We start from the raw sequence: 21310 nt of genomic DNA on the forward strand, positions 1-21310 counted from the left end.
AGCAGGAAGCTGGCATTATTCAGCTATACATTCTAAATCAAACCATATTGCTTTCAAAAGTATTTTACTAAATCATTTTAATTTTTTGCCAAACAGCATCACATTCTTTATGAGGCGAGGGTGTTTTGTAGGCAGAAAGTAGGCAGATTTCAGCCTGGAATATAAAGTTAAACTTTATATATATTTCCATAGGGGTTTATTTACTAAAGGCAAACCCACTTTGCACTACGAGTGCACTTGGAAGTGTAGTCGCTGTAGATCTGAGGGGGGCATGTAAAGAAAATAAAAAATTGCATAAATTGCATTTTTGCTTGCATTGGATGATAAATTCAGCAGAGCCTCCCCTCATTTCAGATCTTCCCCTCGGATCTAAAGCGACTGCACTTCCAAGTGAACTTGTAGTGCAAAGTGGATTTGCCTTTAGTACATAAAAACCCCATTGTATAAACATTGTGCATATCCATTTCATAGAAGGCAACTTGGGAAGTAGTAAGTAGGCATTTATCAGGCAGAAGTATAAAATGAAGTTTTTTTCCCCTCAAATATTATTTAAATGTTGAATAGATTTGATGCACAGAATACATTTTTTTTTTTTAATGCACAGAAATTTCAGAAGAACGAAGAAGTGATTTTTCAGCCAGAAATAAGGAATGAGATGGTTATTTTTCAAAGACACTATATTACAATGGTATAAAGGATTTTATGCACTGAATCTCTACTGCATAATATGAGTGAGTATTCCTACTATAGCCATAACAATAAAATTACACAGTAATTTATCTTTAGAGACAGGCAACAATTTTATAAACCGAATATTGTCCTTTGAAATAAGATTGCTTTTTGAAAGCGTATAGAAGTCACATTTGAGCCCAAAATATTCAAATGTACTGTTATTTTTTTTTCAGATACATAATTATTAAATATACAGATCAGCTGCACAAAATCAAATTATTTTCTATAGGAAGCAATTGAAGAAGAAGAAAGCAGACAGACTCCTTCTTTAGAGCCCTTTCACACTGGGGCGGGGGCGGTGTCGGCGGTAAAACTTATTAGTTATTATTAACGGTGTTTTACCGTCGGTATTCGGCCGCTAGCGGGGCAGTTTTACCCCTCACTAGCGGCCGAGAAAGGGTTAAATACCACCGCAAAGCGCCTCTGCAGAAGCGCTTTGCCGGCGGTATAGCCGCGCCGTCCCATTGATTTCAATGGGCAGGAGCGGTGAAGGAGCAGTATACACTCCGCTCCTTCACCACTCCGAAGATGCTGCTGGCAGGACTTTTTTTACCGTCCTGCCAGCGCATCGCTCCAGTTTGAAATCCCTTGGGGCTTTCACACTGGAATGAAAGCAGCGGCACTTTCGGGTCGGTTTGCAGGCGCTATTATTAGCGCAATAGCGCCTGCAAACCGCCCCAGTGTGAAAGGGCTCTTATAAAAAGAAAAAAATGTTTATTCCTCCTGTGCGAAAAGGAAAACAAAGGAGTACAAATTAGTTAACCAAATGAAATGTAAATTTATATTTTTTTGCCATAAAATTCAGAGTTAGGGAATGAGAATGGGTGGTTTATATTTAAATAAGACCGTAATGATTGATAAACAGCATGATATAGCCAGAATGAAAGCCAACACATTTTATAAAATGAGGCTAATGATGAGGATAATGAGGATAATTATGCTGGTACATTATGGGGTTTATTTACTCAAACGGAGAGTACAAAATCTGGTGCAGCTCTGCATAGAAATCAATCAGCTTCCAGGATGTTTTGTCAAAGTTTAATTGAATAAGCTGAAGTTAGAAGCTTATTGGCTACCATGCACAGCTGCACCAGATTTTGCACTCGGCAGTTTTAGTAAATCAACCCCAAAGTGCTATCCAACATTAATGGCCAATGCAGTAGTTAGCCAGACAAAAAATAGTGTGAACATTTTTTATCTTTGAGCAACAGCTGTGTTAAAATTTTGGAGTTCGGGATGTTAGTGTATGTGTTCAGAGCACAGTATTATTTTCCAAAAAAATAAAATAAAAATAATTTGCAATGGTGAAACAGCTGCAGAAAAATTGGGTTTGAAATGTTAGTGGTGCAAAAACACCGTAACCCTACAGAAATATTCATGCAGAGCACAGGATGTGACTTGCTGAAAAATGCTAAATTCTTTGCAACTGTAAAAAAGCTGTAAAGGAATTGGGTTTGGGGTTTTAGTGGTGCAAAAACGTCGTTGGGCCCCTTCCACATCGACATTCTGTCTGTTTCATCAGTTCAGTCACTTTTTTCAAAGAAAAAAAAGATTAAATCAGTTTTACATCAGTTTTGCATCAGTATTTCATCAGTTTTAATACCAGCTGGATTACATCCACTACCAATGCAAAAACAGATGCAAAAATGGGACCTCTTGTCAGTTTACATCCATTTTTCGTCCATTACACTTTTTTAATGGAACAAAAAAATGTCTTTGATCCATTTCTGTCCAAAAACGGATGTTGACGGATGTGGATGGAAATGGATGTAAAAGTATGACCATCCGTTTACATCCGTTTTTCAGTTGCATCGATATCTGTTTTTCATCCGTCATTAAATGGATAAAAAACGGACAGATTGAGGCACATGGGCGGAGCCTGACTGAGCAGACATGCCAGCTTAGAGTTCTGCTCCTGAAGGGATGTTTCTGCAGTATTATACCGTGTCCCAACTCAGCTTCACCTGGTAAATATTGTCTGCTAATTACCTCCACCACTTAATGTAATAGTTCTTGGGAGTTCTCGCCTGAAAATGAAGCCAAAAAACAACAAAGAAGTGCTACCTCAGGCTTCAGTCAGAATGCCACTAGTTGCATCCCCTCCCCCTGGTACCTCACACTCAGTGAAATCCTCTCAGCGCTCTAAAGTATTTGTGGCAACACAGGGGAAATATGACTCAGATTCATCTATACAAACTTCACAAATTACATCTTTTACAGACAATGCTCATTCTTCTGATTTGAGGCAATTTGAAAATATGCTTCACAAAGCCCTTAAACAGACCTCAAATCATATAACAAACAGTCTGACGGCAAATCTCCTCCACTATCCCGAGATCCCAGGATTCGTCTTGGTGCATTAATGATTCCATTCTAACTCACTCATCCCATTTTCTAGATATTAAACATGCTCTCAATGACTATCTCATTAACCAGTTCTGGACCAGCCCCCGCAGTTTTACTGTGGCAGGTTGGCCCGGCTGGGCGAAGCGATGATACCTTACGGCGGCCGCGAAGATCGGATTTGCTTCAGAACCGATCAGTCTCCAGACCTAGGCCAATGATTTCTGGCCTGGACCTGGTGATCGGTTCTGGAGAATGAAATCCTTCCCCTGCCTGTGTAACTGTAAACACAGGCAGGGAAGTGATTTCATCTCCCCTCATGGAAGTATTTTCGTTACAGAGAGAGGAGAGAAGACATCTCAGAGTAAGTTGCACCAACACTACACTGACAGAGTACAAATAGTCACACATTTCACCCCCTGATCGCCCCGATCCCCCCCAGTTAACCCCTTCACTCCATGTCACTGTGTCACCCAGTGTAGTGTTCATATTTTTCTTTGATCACTGTACTGGTGTCATTTTTTACAATAATCAGTGTTCGGGTACTTAGTAGTAGTAGCAGATAGGTCTAGGGACCCCCTAAACCCCCCTAATAAAGGTTTAACCCCTTGATCACCCCCTGTCACCAGTGATCATCGTATTAGTGTCATGGGTGACACTGGTTAGTTGGTTATTTTTCATAGCATCAGGGCACCCGCTGTATATTACCTAAAAAAAAGGTTTAACCCCCTGATCACCCGGTGGGTAACATAAGTCAGGTTTTAGCGTTAGTTAGGGTCTGCGTTGCCCCAGGCAGCATCAGATTAGTGCCAGTAGCGCTAACACCCACGTACGCACCATACACCTCCCTTAGTAATATAATATCTGAGCGGATCAATATCTTTGATCTGATCAGAACTATACTAGTGTAGCGCTGATATTTTTGCCTGCTAATACAGTGTGATGTAAAAGTATAGGTAATGCATATATTGGTATTTGGCTCCCTCCAATGGTGAAAAATGTGACTAGACTTCTTTAATTTCACACTTAAGAATTCACAGGGCTTTACAGGAAGTGACCTAATGTTTACTTTGTGAAGTAGACTTACCTACCTACAATGCTAACTGACTTACCCAGGAACACTCAGTGACTGAATTGCATGCTGAGTAGGATATAAAAACCCCATAGCGGCCATTTTTTTCTTTTTGGGATGCATGGCCTCCTGAGTAAGGGGATACCACATGTGTGAGACTTTTTGGGAGCCTAGCTGTGTACAGGACCCCGAAAACGAATCACCGCCTTCGGGCTTTCTAAGGGCGTAAAATGGTGATTTCACTCTTCACTACCTATCACAGTTTTGGAGGCCATGAAATGTCAAGATAGCACAACCCCCCCCCCCCCAATTGACCCAATTTGGAAAAGAAGACACTTCAAGCTATTTGTTGAGAGGCATGTTGTGTCCATGGAATATTTTTTTTTTATTTTGCCACAAGTTTCGGGAAAATTAAAAAATTGTATTTATTTATTTTTTTTACACAAAGTTGTCACTGAATGATATATTGTTCAAACATGGCATGGTTATATGTGGAATTACACCCCAACATACATTCTGGAGATACCACATGTGTGAGACTTTTTGGGAGCCTAGTCGTGTACAGGACCCCAAAAACCAAGCACCGCCTTCAGGATTTCTAAAGGTGTAAAATTGTGATTTTACTTCTCACTACCTACAGTTTCGGAGGCCCTGAAATGTCCAGATAGCACAACCCCCCCCCAAATTACCCTATTTTGGAAAGTAGACACCCCAAGGTATCTGCTAAGAGTCATGGTGAGTATTTTGCAGCTCTCATTTGTTTTTGAAAATTAAGAAAGAAATAAAAAATATATTTTCAATTTTCAAAACTTTATGACAAAAAGTGAGATCTGCAAAATACTCAGCATGCGTTTCAGAAAATAGCTTAGGGTGTTTACTTTCCAAAAAGGGGTAATTTGGGGGGATTTTATGCTATCTGGGCATTTCATGGCCTCTGAAACTGTGATAGGCAATGAGGAATGAAATAAAAAATTTACGCCCTTAGAAAGCCTGGCGGTGATTAGTTTTCGGGGTCCTGTACGCGATTAGACTGCCAAAAAGTCCCACACATGTGGTATCCCCATACTCAGGAGAAGCAGAAGAATGTATTTTGGGGTGTGATTCCACCTATAACCATGCCATGTTTGAACAATATATCATTTAGTGACAACTTGTGTAAAAAAATAATAATAATTTTCCCGAAACTTGTGGCAAATTATAAACTATTCCATGGACTCAAAATGCCTCTCAGCAAATAGCTTGAAGTGTCTTATTTCAAAAATAGCGTAATTTACAGGGGGGGTTGTGCTATCTTGACATTTCATGGCCTCCAAAACTGTGATAGGTAGTGAGGAAGTGAAATCACCATTTTACACCCTTAGAAAGCCTAAAGGCGGTGGCTCCAAAAAGTCTCACACATGTGGTATCCCCGTACTCAGGAGAAGCAGCATATTTTGGGCGGTAATTTCACATATGCCCATGCCATGTTTGAGCAATATATCATTTAGTGAAAATGTTATGAAGAAAAAAATAAGTTTGTAAGTTTCACGCAACGTGTGGCAAAATATAAAATATTCCTTGGACTCAACATGTCTCTCAGCAAATATCTTGGGGTGTCTACTTTCCAAAATGGGGTCATTTGTGCTATCTTGGCATTTTACGGCCTTCGAAACTTTGATAAGTAGTGAGGAGTGATATCAAAAATTTAGGCCTTAGACATCCTGAAGGCGGTGATTGGTTTTCGGGGTCCTGTACGCCGATAGGCTCCCAAAAAGTCTCACACATGTGGTATACCCATACTCAGGAGAAGCAGTAGAATGTATTTTGGGGTGCAATTCCACATATAACCATGGCATGTGTGAGCAATATATCATTTAGTGACAACTTTGTGTAATTTTTTTTTTCAAATGGGGTCATTTGGGGGTTTGCACTGCCCTGCCATTTTAGCACCTCAAGAAATGAGATAGGCAGTCATAAACTAAAAGCTTTGTGAATTCCAGAAAATGTACCCTAGTTTGTAGACGCTATAACATTTGCGCAAACCAATAAATATATGCTTATTGACATTTTTTTTACCAAAGACATGTGGCTGAATACATTTTGGCCTAAATGTATGACTAAAATTGAGTTTATTGGATTTCTTTTATAACAAAAAGTAGAAAATACTATTTTTTAACAAAATGTTCAGTCTTTTTCCGTTTATATCGCAAAAAATAAAAATCACAGAGCCAATCAAATACCATAAAAAGATAACTTTATTTGTGGGAAAAAAAGGAAGCAAATTTTGTTTGGGTACAGCATTGCATGACCGCGCAATTGCCAGTTAAAACAGCGCAGTGCTAAATTGTAAAAAGTGCTCTGGTCATTGAGCAGCCAAATCTTCCAGGGCTGAAATGGTTAATAACACTTCTGCAGATATTTCACCTCTCACTCTTTGGGAACTCTTTGAGGTACTCTTATTCGGTAAGCATCATATCTCAAACGCGAGTGTAAGCTCCTTTACCAAAATTTAGACAATGACTACAATCTGCTTCACGATGCATTCCAAAATTCTCCCTCCCCTTCTACTAAAGCTAAGCTTGATAGAGCCCGCTTAGAATTTGACCTGTTTGTCACTGTCTCTGCAGATAAATTAATACATAAATCACAACACCTTTATTACCTCAAAGCAAGCAATCCAGATACTCTATTGGCTCAAACTTTACGCTCACTGCAAAAACCTACGATATCTGTGTGACTCAAACAAAACCATAAGTCATACACAAGTAACTCTGTCTTCAATTGGTTTGAAGAGTGGGTGATGTATAACATAAGCTTCTAATGTTGTGCATAAAATACCAGGCAGTTCAAATGACCCCTTTATCGAAAGTAGATACCCCAAGCTATTTGCTGATAGGCATGTTGAGTCCATGGAATATTTTATATTTTGCCACAAGTTTCGGGAAAATGACAAACCTTTGTTTTGCACAAAGTTGCCATTAAATGATATATTGCTCAAACATGCCATGGGCATATTGCTTCTCCTGAGTAAGGGGATACCACATGTGTGAGACTTTTTGGGAGCCTAGCTGTGTACAGGACCCCGAAAACGAATCATCGCCTTTGGGCTTTCTAAGGGTGTAAAATGGTGATTTCACTCTTCACTACCTATCAAAGTTTTGGAGGCCATGAAAGATAGCAACCCCCCCCCCAATTGACCCCGTTTTTTACTCTTCACTACCTATCACAGTTTTGGAGGCCATGAAATGTCAAGATAGCACAACCCCCCCCCCCAATTGACCCCATTTTGAAAAGAAGACACTTCAAGCTATTTGCTGAGAGGCATGTTGTGTCCATGGAATATTTTATATTTTGACACAAGTTTCGGGAAATGTCCAGATAGATAGAACCGCCCCCCCCCTTTTCATAAATTACCCTTCCAACACTCTCACAATCCCACTGTGAATGACTCAAGTGTCACATATCTGCAACAGACGTCATCGCTATTAAGGCTTTAAAACCTAGTAAACATCCCAGCCCAGATGGATTTTCTGCTTTCTACTACAGAAATTTTCTGATATATTATCTCCTATCCTAACTGAGGCCTTCAATACGTTGTTGAGGGGACACTCTTTTCATTCAGAATCCTTAATGGCCATAAATTCCATGCTTCCCAAATCTAAATCTCATACAACCTTTTGGACAAATTGCCATCCTAATTTGCTTCTTAATATTGACATTAAAATTTTAGCTAAAATACTTGCGGCGTGCTTGAATCAAGTAATAGGCCAACTTGTTCATTGAGATCAAGTTGGGTTTATCACTTCGCGCCAAGCAAGTGATAGTATTTGTAGAGCTTCTTTACTCACCCATGTTGCTGAATTCAGTTATCTACCTGCATGTTTTTTTATCGTTCGATATAAGAAAAACATTTGATACTGTCTCATGGCCATACTTTCAATATATTCTTCAAAAATGGGGGTTTGGAACGCATTTTTTGAAGTGGATTTCATCCTGAAAGCCGAATGCATTTATCAAATATGCTGGTTTAAAATCAGACCCTTTCCCTATTGGAAGAAGCACCCATCAAGGATGTCCTCTCTCCCCCCTCTTATTTCCACTCCTTATTGAACCCTTGGCCCATTTAATTAGATCTGATCCAAATATAAAAGGTATTGAATTAGCTGGATGTCATCAAAAAGTATATCTTTTTGCAGATGACATCTTACTCTTCATTCGTTTTACACACATTTCGGGCTTAACAGTTAACGATCAAAAACCGACTGCACATTTCCTTGCCTCCTTCAGACCTTCAGCTTGCTAAAGATTCACTTCCCTTCTCTTGGACACCTCATAGACTTCCATACCTAGGAATACAACTCACTCCTAAGATAACTGACTTATACTCATCTAACTTCCCTCCATTACTAAAACAGGTTACTGAATTATTATCACAATGGTCCTCTATCCCCCTATCCTGGATAGGCAAAATTAATGTAATAAAGCTGGCTATATTGCCCAATTTTTTATATCTTTTTAGAGTCTTGCCCTTCCCAGTTCCATCTCATTTTTATGGCTTATACAGCGCAAAATGATCTCCTTTATCTGGGGTACAATGAAACCTTGAACCTCTAAATCCATTCTCTGTCTCCCACAATGCTGTGGAAGTTTAGGTCTCCCAAATATTTCTGCTTACTATCATGCTGCACACTTTGCACATTTACCAAAATACCATGCAATCAAAGAAATTCCTTTATGGGTAACAGTTGAGTCTATTGACTGTAACCCTATTTCAGTATCTAACATGTTATGGTTAGGACCAACTGATCGTACTTTTGTTTGCAATCCTATCACATTACAATCTTTATCCATCTGGGACAGATTCAAAACTTCTATTGGCCTTCAATCTCCTAATTTACCACTCCTTACTTTTGTTAAAGATCCCGCTTTTTACCCCGCCTTGATCGCTCCTAATTCTTTCAAAGCATGGAATACAGCTAATTTATCCCGTTTATATAAGTTGGTATCTGCCTCCCCCACACATTCTTTTCCTACTTTGTGTGATAAATTTGGACTTCCTCAGTCGGAACTGTTCCCATATTTGCATATCAAAACTTTTTTCCAACCTTATCTCAATTCCAACTCCCAACTATCCCAGATGTTTTGAACGCATATGTATTTCTGACCCTTATGCTAGAGGACTTGTTTCCTTTCTCCATAAGCAGTTTTTAGCTAGTACTAACACTGGTCCCCCCTCATATGTCTCCAAATGGAAACTAGACCTTAATCGCTCATTTAAGTAGTTGCCACCGCCCACCGTCAAATGACAGTGGCTCTTGTTCTGGGACACCGTCATATGATGGTGTCCCAGAGTGGCCGCTCTCGTGCACCTGCAGGGGCGCGCAGCGCATCGATTGTAGCTGAACTGCATTGCTAGGACACGACGCGACCCCAATCTCTGTAAAGAGCCACTTCCACGGCTCTTTAACCATGTGATCGGCTGTGTCCAATCACAGCCGGTCACATGTAAACACAGACATGCCGTTAATCGGCGCTCCTCACCTCACGCTGACAGAGTGTGTGGCGAGGAGAGCCGATCAGCGGCATATCCTCACAGGAGACATCTTTACATGTAATCAGGGCACTGATCATCACATATCAGTGCCACCTATCAGTGCCCCTAAGTGTGGCATATTAGTGCCTCCTCATCAGTGCCACCTAATCAGTGCCCATAAGTGCCACCTCATCAGTGCCCATAAGTGCCACCTCATCAATGCCACAAGCTCAGCCTATCAGTGTCCATCAGTCCTGCCTCATCAGTTTACATCAGTGAAAGAGAAAAAAATACTTAATTACAAAATTTACTGACAGAAACTTACTAAAAAAAAACCCACCAAAGCTCTATTTGTGTGAAGAAAATGATAAAAATTTCATCTGGGTACAGTGTAGCATGACCGCAATTGTCATTCAAAGTGCGACAATGCTGAAAAATGGCCTGGGCAGGAAGGGGGTGTAAGTGCCCTGTAGGTAAGTGGTTAATGCTACTGAATTGTCTATTGTATGGTCCGCCACTAAGTCTGCTTCTTCTAATGTTGTTGCTGTGGAAACTAACTTTAAGGTGCCAACCCGTTGGTATTTGGTTTCCGCTAGCATATTGAAATATGCTTCTGATTACCCTGGAGCTTGTTTTCGCGGGTGTCCAGAGTCTGGCTCTCAACTTCATATTTGGTGGAATTGCCCAATTGCTCACAAATTCTGGAAGGCATTTTTTGACTTAGCCTCAAAAATCTTTGCTACACCTATACAGCCCAATCTTGCTACAGCTCTATTAAACCTGAAACTTGATGGGATCACACAGAATCAATTTACAGCTCCTAACAGCCACAAAACAAATCATTGCTAAGGCATGGAAAACTAAATATTTAATTCTAGCTGAAACCATACACATAACTAATAAAGCTCTTATTCATGATAAAATGAAAGCAATCGAAAGAGATCGAATTGGTCGAATTTGAGAAACTGGTTTCCTTGGGTTAAGCATTATTTACCTCCAAACTTTATCATTGGTGCAACATGGTGCCTCTCCTCTCACTCTGTACGGTTGTATGAAGTTGGTGGTGTGCTGCAGTGTCGGCCATGTGGGATCGGTCCAAGGTGGTTTTTGCACTCATGGTATTTTCACAGTCGATATTGGTATCACATTGGACCTCGATCTATATTATTGAACGAGGCAATCTCAGCTTTTAACATTCAATCCACAGGTTTGTTTTGACTTCACTTTATTTTGTTTTGCATTTGAGTGATTCACTTGCTTACCTTCCCTACTCCTCATCCTTATCTTTGCAGCTGGGCTTTTAATAAGTCACTGTTAAATAATTATCACAGCCCAATCTTGTGTTTGGGCTATCCTGTACAATATCGATTTACACAATTTATTATATTATCTTTTACAGAGGCCCCTATTGATTGATCCCACTCATCTACCCAATCACTATCATTGATTTGCAGCCACCTTGATTGCTGTTCTGCATTGGCCTACATCTATTGGGGCATCGCCACAGCTCCCGGCAATGACTTTCTCTGGGTGATTCGTGACCATCGGTGCCATACCATTATTATACAGATACCCTGTAAGTAACACGCCCTTGGGGGATTTTTCATATCCATCCCATTGTTGCCATCTATCAGTATTGCTTAATTTGTTAGAAACCAATATAATTATAGTTTTTTTACCATAGATCCATTTCACGTGCTTCAGCCATGAAACGCGTCAAGCTTCAGATGTCCATTCCAACTATTTTATGTTTATTACTTTAGATAATAGGTTCTATGGGTGTCTATGTCAATTCCTCCTGGGATGATTTAATTAGTATTTATGACAGGGATCCATGAGGCTTCACAATTGGGCATTACTGTGTATGTGTATGTATAGGATCCATTGGACTATGTATTACTTTAATGTATAACCTTGTTTATCATAAATGTTGGGGATTAAGAGAGGCCCCAGATTATATTGGCTAAATTGCATTTTATATATGTTCAATTATGCACATTGTTCGAATTTGTATCATTTCCATGTATGAATCAAATTGGGTTCTGTTGTATCATTACCATAATATACCCTGGTTATGAATTTTACTCAGTTATATTTACTGTATTTATTGGTTTATAACATGCACTTTTTCACCCTGAAAATCGGGTGCAAATAGTGTGTGTGTGTTATACGCTGATACTGCAATTTGGGCTACCTAAAAGGGAAAGGGGAGGGGGGCGGGTCGAGCGCCGTCAGATTACATACAGTAATCATTCAAAGTGCCACATATTAATTTCTTTCCTTTTTTGTAATACCTCCAGACTTTGATTTTCAACTTTGATTTTCAATTGTTTTTATTAAATTTTATAGTACATACAAAATCATCCATATCATTCCAAATACATAAATACAAAACATTCAGAAAAAATACATACACATATACAAATACAAAACAAAAACAAAGAGAAATGGATCTATCCTTTAACATCACATCTTGAATGGCCATATTTCTAAAAAATTAATAATCAATTTTTTAAGCGAAGAAATAGAGGTACTGCACCCTTTGCTCCCAATCCCTCAGAAAAAAAGGGGGGGAGAAAAGAGAGAAAAGAAGGGGGGGAACCCCCGCTCCCCTTCTCCTTTCCTCAACTCTTAACGTATCTCCCCTCCTCCCCCTTTCCCCCTCCCCCTCCCTCTCCATCCCCCCTTCCAGTCTCCCCTCCCCCCACCCCTCTCCCTTCTTTTACATTAATAATATATATACACTGTGGGGTGGCACAGTGGTGTAGTGGGTAGCACTTTCACCTAACAGTAAGAAGGGCCGCTGGTTCGAATCCCAACCATGACACTACCTGCCTGGAGTTTGCATGTTCTCCCTGTGCCTCCGGGTACTCCGGTTTCTTCCCACATTCCAAAGACATTGGTAATTGGATCCTGTCTAAATTGTCCCTAGTATGTATGAATGTGAGTTAGGGACCTTAGATTGTAAGCTCCTTGAGGGTAGGGACTGATGTGAATGTACAATGTATATGTAAAGCGCTGCATAAATTGACAGCGCTATATAAGTACCTGAAATGAATAAATAAAAAATAAATAAATATACACCCACCTCTGCCCCCCAATCCTCTTATTCCTTACCGTGAAGTCCCTATCTCCCATTCTACACTCTATTTTACTCTAATCAAAATATTAGTTCAACAAATAAACTCCCCAACTCCTTCCAAATTTATTGAATGCTTTTGTCAAGTGTCTCAATTATATATATACATAAGTGAATCTGTGATCCTCCCATACCCTTTTCTTTATTTATTTATGAGGTGGAGAGAGTCCCATCTCTCAACCACCACTATATACCCTTAATGCACACTTTGTGAGGGGTCGAGAGAGACCACCCTCGCTTTCCATTTAACTCACGTAAACCAGAGATTGTTTAAATTCTAACCATCCTTTCCAAATACTAGCAAATCTTACTTCAGAATCATTTTGCAAGTGAATTACTTCCTCCATATATCTAGTCTTATCTATCTCCCTAAACCACTCCTTCATTGTCGGGGCCTTCTTAGACCCCCAATGTTTGGGGATTAATGCCTTCGCTGCATTCAGCAAAAAATGAGTAATTGCTGCTCTATGTTTCTTCCTTGTGGAATTTATCGCATGGAACAAACATTGCCACAGATCCAGCCAAATTTTGATTCCACTGATTTTTTTAATTAAATCTATTATTTCCATTCGATATGATTGAATCAGGTGGCACTGCCACCATATACAGTGGGGACGGAAAGTATTCAGAGCCCCTCAAATTTTTCACTCTTTGTTATATTGCAGCCATTTGCTAAAATCATTTAAGTTCATTTTTTTCCTCATTAATGTACACACAGCACCCCATATTGACAGAAAAACACAGAATTGTTGACATTTTTGCAGATTTATTAAAAAAGAAAAACGGAAATATCACATGGTTCTAAGTATTCAGACCCTTTGCTCAGTATTTAGTAGACGCACCCTTTTGATCTAATACAGCCATGAGTCTTTTTGGGATAGATGCAATAAGTTTTTCACACCTGGATTTGGGGATCCTCTGCCATTCCTCCTTGCAGATCCTTTCCAGTTCTGTCAGGTTGGATGGTAAACGTTGGTGGACAGCCATTTTTAGGTCTCTCCAGAGATGCTCAATTGGGTTTAATTCAGGGCTCTGGCTGGGCCATTCAACAGTCACGGAGTTGTTGTGAAGCCACACTTCATTATTTTAGCTGTGTGCTTAGGGTCATTGTCTTTTTGGAAGGTAAACCTTCGGCCCAGTCTGAGGTCCTGAGCACTGTGGAGAAGGTTTTTGTCCAGGATATCCCTGTACTTGGTAGCATTCATTTTTCACTCAATTGCAACCAGTCATCCTGTCCCTGCAGCTGAAAAACACCCCCACAGCATGATGCTGCCACCACCATGCTTCACTGTTAGGACTGTATTGGACAGGTGATGAGCAGTGCCTGGTTTTCTACACACATACCGCTTAGAATTAAAGCCAAAAAGTTCTATCTTGGTCTCATCAGACCAGAGAATCTTATTTCTCACCATCTTGGATTCCTTTAGGTGTTTTTTTTAGCAAACTCCATACGGGCTTTCATGTGTCTTGCACTGAGGAGAGGCTTCCGTCGGGCCACTCTGCCATAAAGCCCCGACTGGTGGAGGGCTGCAGTGATGGTTGACTTTCTACAACTTTCTTCCATCTCCGGACTGCATCTCTGGAGCTCAGCCACAGTGATCTTTGGGTCCTTCTTCACCTCTCTTACCAAGGCTCTTCTCCCCCGATAGCTCAGTTTGGCTGGACAGCCAGCTCTAGGAAGGGTTATGGTCATCCCAAACATCTGCCATTTAAGGATTATGGAGGCCACTGTGCTCTTAGGAACCTTAAGTGCAGCAGAAATTTTTTGTAACCTTGGCCAGATCTGTGCCTTGCCACAATTCTGTCTCTGAGCTCTTCAGGCAGTTCCTTTGACCTCATGATTCTCATTTGCTGTGACATGCACTGTGAGCTGTAAGGTCTTATATAGACAGGCGTGTGGCTTTCCTAATCAAGTCCAAACAGTATAATCAAACACAGCTTGACTCAAATCAGGGGCGTAACTAGAAATCACAGGGCCCCATAGCAAAATGTTGTATGCCCCCCTTGCAAACAGCCCTCCCTGCAAACAGCACCCCCCCAAACAAAAAATAACTAATGCCATTAAACAACAGATTACCACCCTCATGTGGCACAGTACCCAGGCAACAGCTTATATTCATTTTGAACAACAAAACAAAAATTTTAATAACCATATCATAAATAAAATGCAAAATTCAAAGCAGTATAATGTATGCTGCTATTCATGGGCAGAGTGCAGTTGCTATTCATGGGCACAGTGAGGCTGCTATCCATGGCTACAATGAGGCTGCTCTTCATGGGAACAGTGAGGTTGCTATTCATGGGTACCGTGAGGCTGCTATTCATGGTCACAGTAAGGCTGCATTTGACTGGTGGGGGGTAACATGCGGGAAGACAGTGAGATCACTAACACTGCAGCACACCAGTGTGAGCCCACATCATAGTACACATGACCAGGTACTGCACAGGCTGCTGAAAGAAACCTCCTTATCGGCAGAGAGGGAGGGGGGAGAGGAATTTGGGAGCGAGCAGGAAGGGAGAGAGGGGGGAGAGGCTGGTCACAGCTCACTCACTTGTAAGAAAGGACCCAGCAGGAGGCTCAGTCATCAGCTTCCAGGGCATCCCATACAGAACACCGTCTGCTCTCAGTTTAAATGTTCCCGCCCACACAACCTATTCACAGACGCAGCACACGGGCTGCTCAGAGTGTGGGCAGGCACAGTGAGAGAGGGGGCTGAAGGAGGTAGAGCAGATCCACTCTCTTCCATTCGGCTTTGCTATGAATGGATACAGAATGTCAGCTCAGAAGCAGGGAACAGCACTCTGACAGGACAGATGTCCGCTCACAGCACAAACGTTCCTGCACGCTTCTGGGCTGTTATCCAGCCCTGTCAGCCTCCCTCTGGATTCGCCCGAGCAGTATCACTCGGCCAACTGTGGAACTGCACATGCACAGTTTGCAGCTTGTAGCACATCAGTCTTTTCACGGTCAATCAGCCCAGCCCGCCCCTGCTCATCCTCACTGGGCCCAACTCAGCTGCGGGCCCCATAGCGCCCGTGTGGGTCGCTATGGTGGTAGTTCCGCCCCTGACTCAAATGAAGGTGTAGAACCATCTCAAGGATGATCAGAAGAAATGGACAGCACCTGAGTTAAATATATGAGTGTCACAGCAAAGGGTCTGAATACTTAGGACCATGTGATATTTCAGTTTTTCTTTTTTAATAAATCTGCAAAAATGTCAACAATTCTGTGTTTTTTTGTCAATATGGGGTGCTGTGTGTACATTAATGGGGAAAAAAATTAACTTAAATGATTTTAGCAAATGGCTGCATATAACAAAGAATGAAAAATTTAAGGAGGTCTGAATACTTTCCGTCCCCACTGTATGAGCATGTGTCCCAGCCTCCCCACATTTCCTCCAGCATAAAGGAGAAATGCAAGGGTTCATTTTATGTATTTTTAATGACACCATTTCCATTTCCACCAGTACCAGTTCACCAATAATTTATAGTTCATTTTTTTTGTCCGCGTAGTGGAATGGACATAATCTAAAACCTAATTTTTTATTTCTTCGGGTAATGCCTGATTCAACTCCATTTCCCAACTCCCAAATGGACACGTGGATCCATCATCCAGAGGGGATATCAATATCCTATAGATATTTGAGATCCCCTGTCTATTTATTCCCCCTTGATCAATTAATCTCTCCCACAGGTTTAACCTGGAAGCCGCGTGGAGAGATTTTGGGAGAGAATCCACAAAATGTTGGAGCTGTCTATATCTCCACACATCCCATGGGGTCATACCATACCTCTCTCGCAGCTCCAATAATGAGCACAAAAGGTTCCCCTTCAAGACATCCTTGAGCCTCAGCTGGTCTAATAGGGTCCATTCTAGATAATGATAATTATTTTTTCCCAGCGGGAAAAAGTTATTACCTCTCAAGGGGGTCAAGGCACTATTATGCTGCCATAATATGCTATTAAGTTATTTATACCATACTCTAAATGTTTCTATAGTAATTGGTGCTGTTTCTCCTGAAAGCCCCCTATATTGCTTTGGAATCCAAATAATCTGGCCCAAAGCCGCTTTATTCACACTTTCCTCTAAAGACACACACTTTTTATACAGTGAGCCGTGGACCCAGTCTAAGATCCTCCGTAGCACTGCCGCCTCGTGATATTTTCTGAAATCTGGAAGGAGCACTCCCCCTTTTCTCTTGGTCTACTCATTGTTTTGTAGGCGATACGGTTGGCTTGATTATTCCATACGAACTTCAGCAGAATCAATCTAAGGGTTTGGAAATATGCTCTGGGAATATTAATCGAAAGGCTTTGGAAGACATATAGGGCTTTCAGAAGGATCATCATTTTAATCACATTTATCCTAACAAACCATGATAATCTATTTGCAGGGTACCCTTTCAAGTCTTGTTTAATTTTATTCAATAAGGGAACATAATTATCTTGTTATAAATCTGTCGTTGCTACTGCCAGGTATATTCCCAGATATCTTAATCCCTTTTGTTTCCACACAAAGTGAAAAAGAGCTCTGAGGAGCCTACCCTCATTTGGGGGAACAGAGATATTTAATATCTCTGTTTTTCTCCATGTTGAATCTTAAAATCGAAACAGCTCCATAGCTACTCAATTCTCCCAAATCTTTGGGAGTGTTTGTGAGGGATACGTTATATAGAACATAATATCATCCACGAAAGCGGATATTTTATATGCTTGTCCTGCAGTTTCTATACCTTTAATCTCATAGTTGGCTCATATAGAAGCTAAAAAGGGTTCCAGAGAAAACACAAAAAGTAAAGGGGAGAGTGGGCATCCCTGACGTGTACCATTATAGAGCCTAAAAGGCTCTGATAAAGTACCATTTACCCAAATTTGGACCATAGGTTTAGAGTAAAAGGCCTCAATCCACCTCAGCATACGTGGTCCTATGCCAAATTTATGCAGTGTCCCGAGCATGAAGTCCCAATCTAGCCTATCAAAAGCCTTTTCGGCATCAATTGATAGGAAAAGAACGGGTTTCCTGCTTTTTTTTGCTTCACGCATTAAGAAAATAGTTTTTAGGATATTAACCCTTGTTTCTCTCCCAGGGACAAACCCTGCTTGATGCTTTCTAGACATCTGCATTCTGTTTCGTTCCGAATTGAAATTCGGACAAATTTTTTCATGATTCGGAAATTCGTATAAATCTGAATGTCCGAATTACAAAAGTAACTAATTTAAACGAATCCAAATTCGAAAAAATTCTACTGCATTCAAAAAATGTGACCGAATTCGAAAAAGTAAACTATATATAACCATTTTCCAAAATTCAAATTTTGTATAGAATGAAATCGAATTAGAATAGAAAAGATTAGAATAGAATAGAAAATAATAGAAAAGAATAAACTAGAAAAACAATAGAACAGAATGGAATAAAATATAATATATATTATATTTTATTCTATTTTGTTCTATTGTTTTTCTAGTCTATTCTTTTCTATTATTTTCTATTTAAATCTTTTCTATTCAAATTCATTCTATACGAAATTCAAACTTCTGAAGCCATCTTCCGAAATGCAAATTTTGTATAGAATGAATTCGAAATTGAATAGAACAGATTACAATAGAATAGACAAGAAAAGAATAGAAAAGAACAGAATAGAAAAATATATAATAAATATATATATATATATATATATATATATATATATATATATATATATATAGTTACATAGTAGGTGAGGTTGAAAAAAGACACAAGTCCATCAAGTCCAACCTATGTGTGTGATTATGTGTCAGTATTGCATTGTATATCCCTGTATGTTGTGGTCATTCAGGTGCTTATCTAATAGTTTCTTGAAGCTATCAATGCTCCCCGCTGAGACCACCGCCTGTGGAAGGGAATTCCACATCCTTGCCGCTCTTATAGTAAAGAACCCTCTACGTAGTTTAAGATTAAACCTCTTTTCTTCTAATTTTAATGAGTGGCCACGAGTCTTGGTAAACTCTCTTCTGCGAAAAAGTTTTATCCCTATTGAGGGGTCACCAGTCCGGTATTTGTAAATTGAAATCATATCCCCTCTCAAGCGTTTCTTCTCCAGAGAGAATAAGTTCAGTGCTCGCAACCTTTCCTCATAACTAATATCCTCCAGACCCTTTATTAGCTTTGTTGCCCTTCTTTGTACTCGCTCCATTTCCAGTACATCCTTCCTGAGGACTGGTGCCCAGAACTGGACCGCATACTCTAGGTGCGGCCGGACCAGAGTCTTGTAGAGCGGGAGAATTATTGTTTTATCTCTGGAGTTGATCCCCCTTTTAATGCATGCCAATATTCTGTTTGCTTTGTTAGCAGCAGCTTGGCATTGCCTGCCATTGCTGAGCCTATCATCTACTAGGACCCCCAGGTCCTTTTCCATCCTAGATTCCCCCAGAGGTTCTCCCCCCAGTGTATAGATTGCATTCATATTTTTGCCACCCAAATGCATTATTTTACATTTTTCTACATTGAACCTCATTTGCCATGTAGTCGCCCACCCCATTAATTTGTTCAGGTCTTTTTGCAAGGTTTCCACGTCCTGCGGAGAAGTTATTGCCCTGCTTAGCTTAGTATCGTCTGCAAATACAGAGATTGAACTGTTTATCCCATCCTCCAGATCGTTTATGAACAAATTAAATAGGATTGGTCCCAGCACAGAACCTTGGGGAACCCCACTACCCACCCCTGACCATTCTGAGTACTCCCCATTTATCACCACCCTCTGAACACGCCCTTGTAGCCAGTTTTCAATCCATGTACTCACCCTATGGTCCATGCCAACAGACCTTATTTTGTACAGTAAACGTTTATGGGGAACTGTGTCAAATGCTTTTGCAAAATCCAGATACACCACGTCTACAGGCCTTCCTTTATCTAGATGGCAACTCACCTCCTCATAGAAGGTTAATAGATTGGTTTGGCAAGAACAATTCTTCATGAATCCATGCTGATTACTGCTAATGATATCGTTCGTATTACTAAAATCCTGTATATAGTCCCTTATCATCCCCTCCAAGAGTTTACATACTATCGATGTTAGGCTAACTGGTCTGTAATTCCCAGGGATGTATTTTTGGCCCTTTTTAAATATAGGAGCTACATTGACTTTTCTCCAATCAGCTGGTACCATTCCAGTCAGTAGACTATCTGTAAAAATTAGGAACAACAGTCTGGCAATCACTTGACTGAGTTCCCTAAGTACCCTCGGATGCAAGCCATCTGGTCCCGGTGATTTATTAATGTTAAGTTTCTCAAGTCTAATTTTAATTCCGTCCTCTGTTAACCATGGAGGTGCTTCCTGTGTTGTGTCATGAGGATAAACACTGCAGTTTTGGTTACTGAAGCCCCCTGATTCACTCGTGAAGACTGAGGAGAAGAATAAATTCAATACCTTCACCATCTCCCCATCCTTTGTAACCAGATGTCCTTCCTCATTCTTTATGGGGCCAATATGGTCTGTCCTCCCTTTTTTACTGTTTACATACTTAAAGAATTTCTTGGGATTTTTTTTGCTCTCCTCCGCTATGTGTCTTTCATGTTCTATCTTAGCTGTCCTAATTGCACCTTTACATATCCTGTTGCATTCTTTATAAAGTCTGAATGCTGAGGATGATCCCTCAACCTTGTATTTTTTGAAGGCCTTCTCCTTTGCTTTTATATGCATTTTTACATTGGAGTTAAGCCATCCGGGACTTTTGTTCGCTCTTTTAAATTTATTACCCAATGGGATACATTGGCTAATGCCCTTATTTAATATGCTCTTAAAGCAAACCCATCTCTCCTCCGTATTCTTTGTTTCTAATATTTTATCCCAGTTTATGCCTTTTAGCAAGGTTTGTAGTTTAGGGAAGTTGGCTCTTTTGAAATTCAGTGTCTTTGTATTCCCTTTATGTTTCCTATTTGTGTGATTTATATTGAAACTAATTGACCTGTGATCGCTGTTACCTAAATTGCCCCGCATTTCCACATCCGTGATCAGGTCTGTATTGTTGGTAATCAGTAGATCCAGTAATGTTTTATTTCTAGTTGGTGCGTCTACCATCTGACCCATAAAATTGTCCTGCAAGACATTAAGGAACTGGCGAGCCTTAAATGAATGCGCGGTTCCCTCCGCCCAATCTATGTCTGGATAATTAAAATCCCCCATTATGATAACACTTCCCATCCTTGCTGCTACTCCAATTTGTGATAGGAGATCCGTCTCCACTTCCTCCCTCAGGTTTGGGGCCTATAGCATACTCCCAGTATTATTTTCCCCTTAGCTTTATCCCTTTGGAGCTCTACCCATAAGGATTCCACCTCCTCTCTAGCTCCCTCAGTGATGTCATCTCTCACATTCACTTGTACATTATTCTTGATATATAGGCATACCCCTCCCCCTTTTTTACCCTCTCTATCCTTGCGGTATAGGGTATACCCTTGAATGTTTGCCAGCCAATCATGAGAGCTGTTGAACCAGGTCTCTGAAATTCCCACAAAATCCAAATCCTCCTCGTA

The sequence above is a fragment of the Aquarana catesbeiana genome, linkage group LG01, assembly GCF_042186555.1.
Source record: "Aquarana catesbeiana isolate 2022-GZ linkage group LG01, ASM4218655v1, whole genome shotgun sequence".
NCBI lineage: Eukaryota > Metazoa > Chordata > Amphibia > Anura > Ranidae > Aquarana > Aquarana catesbeiana.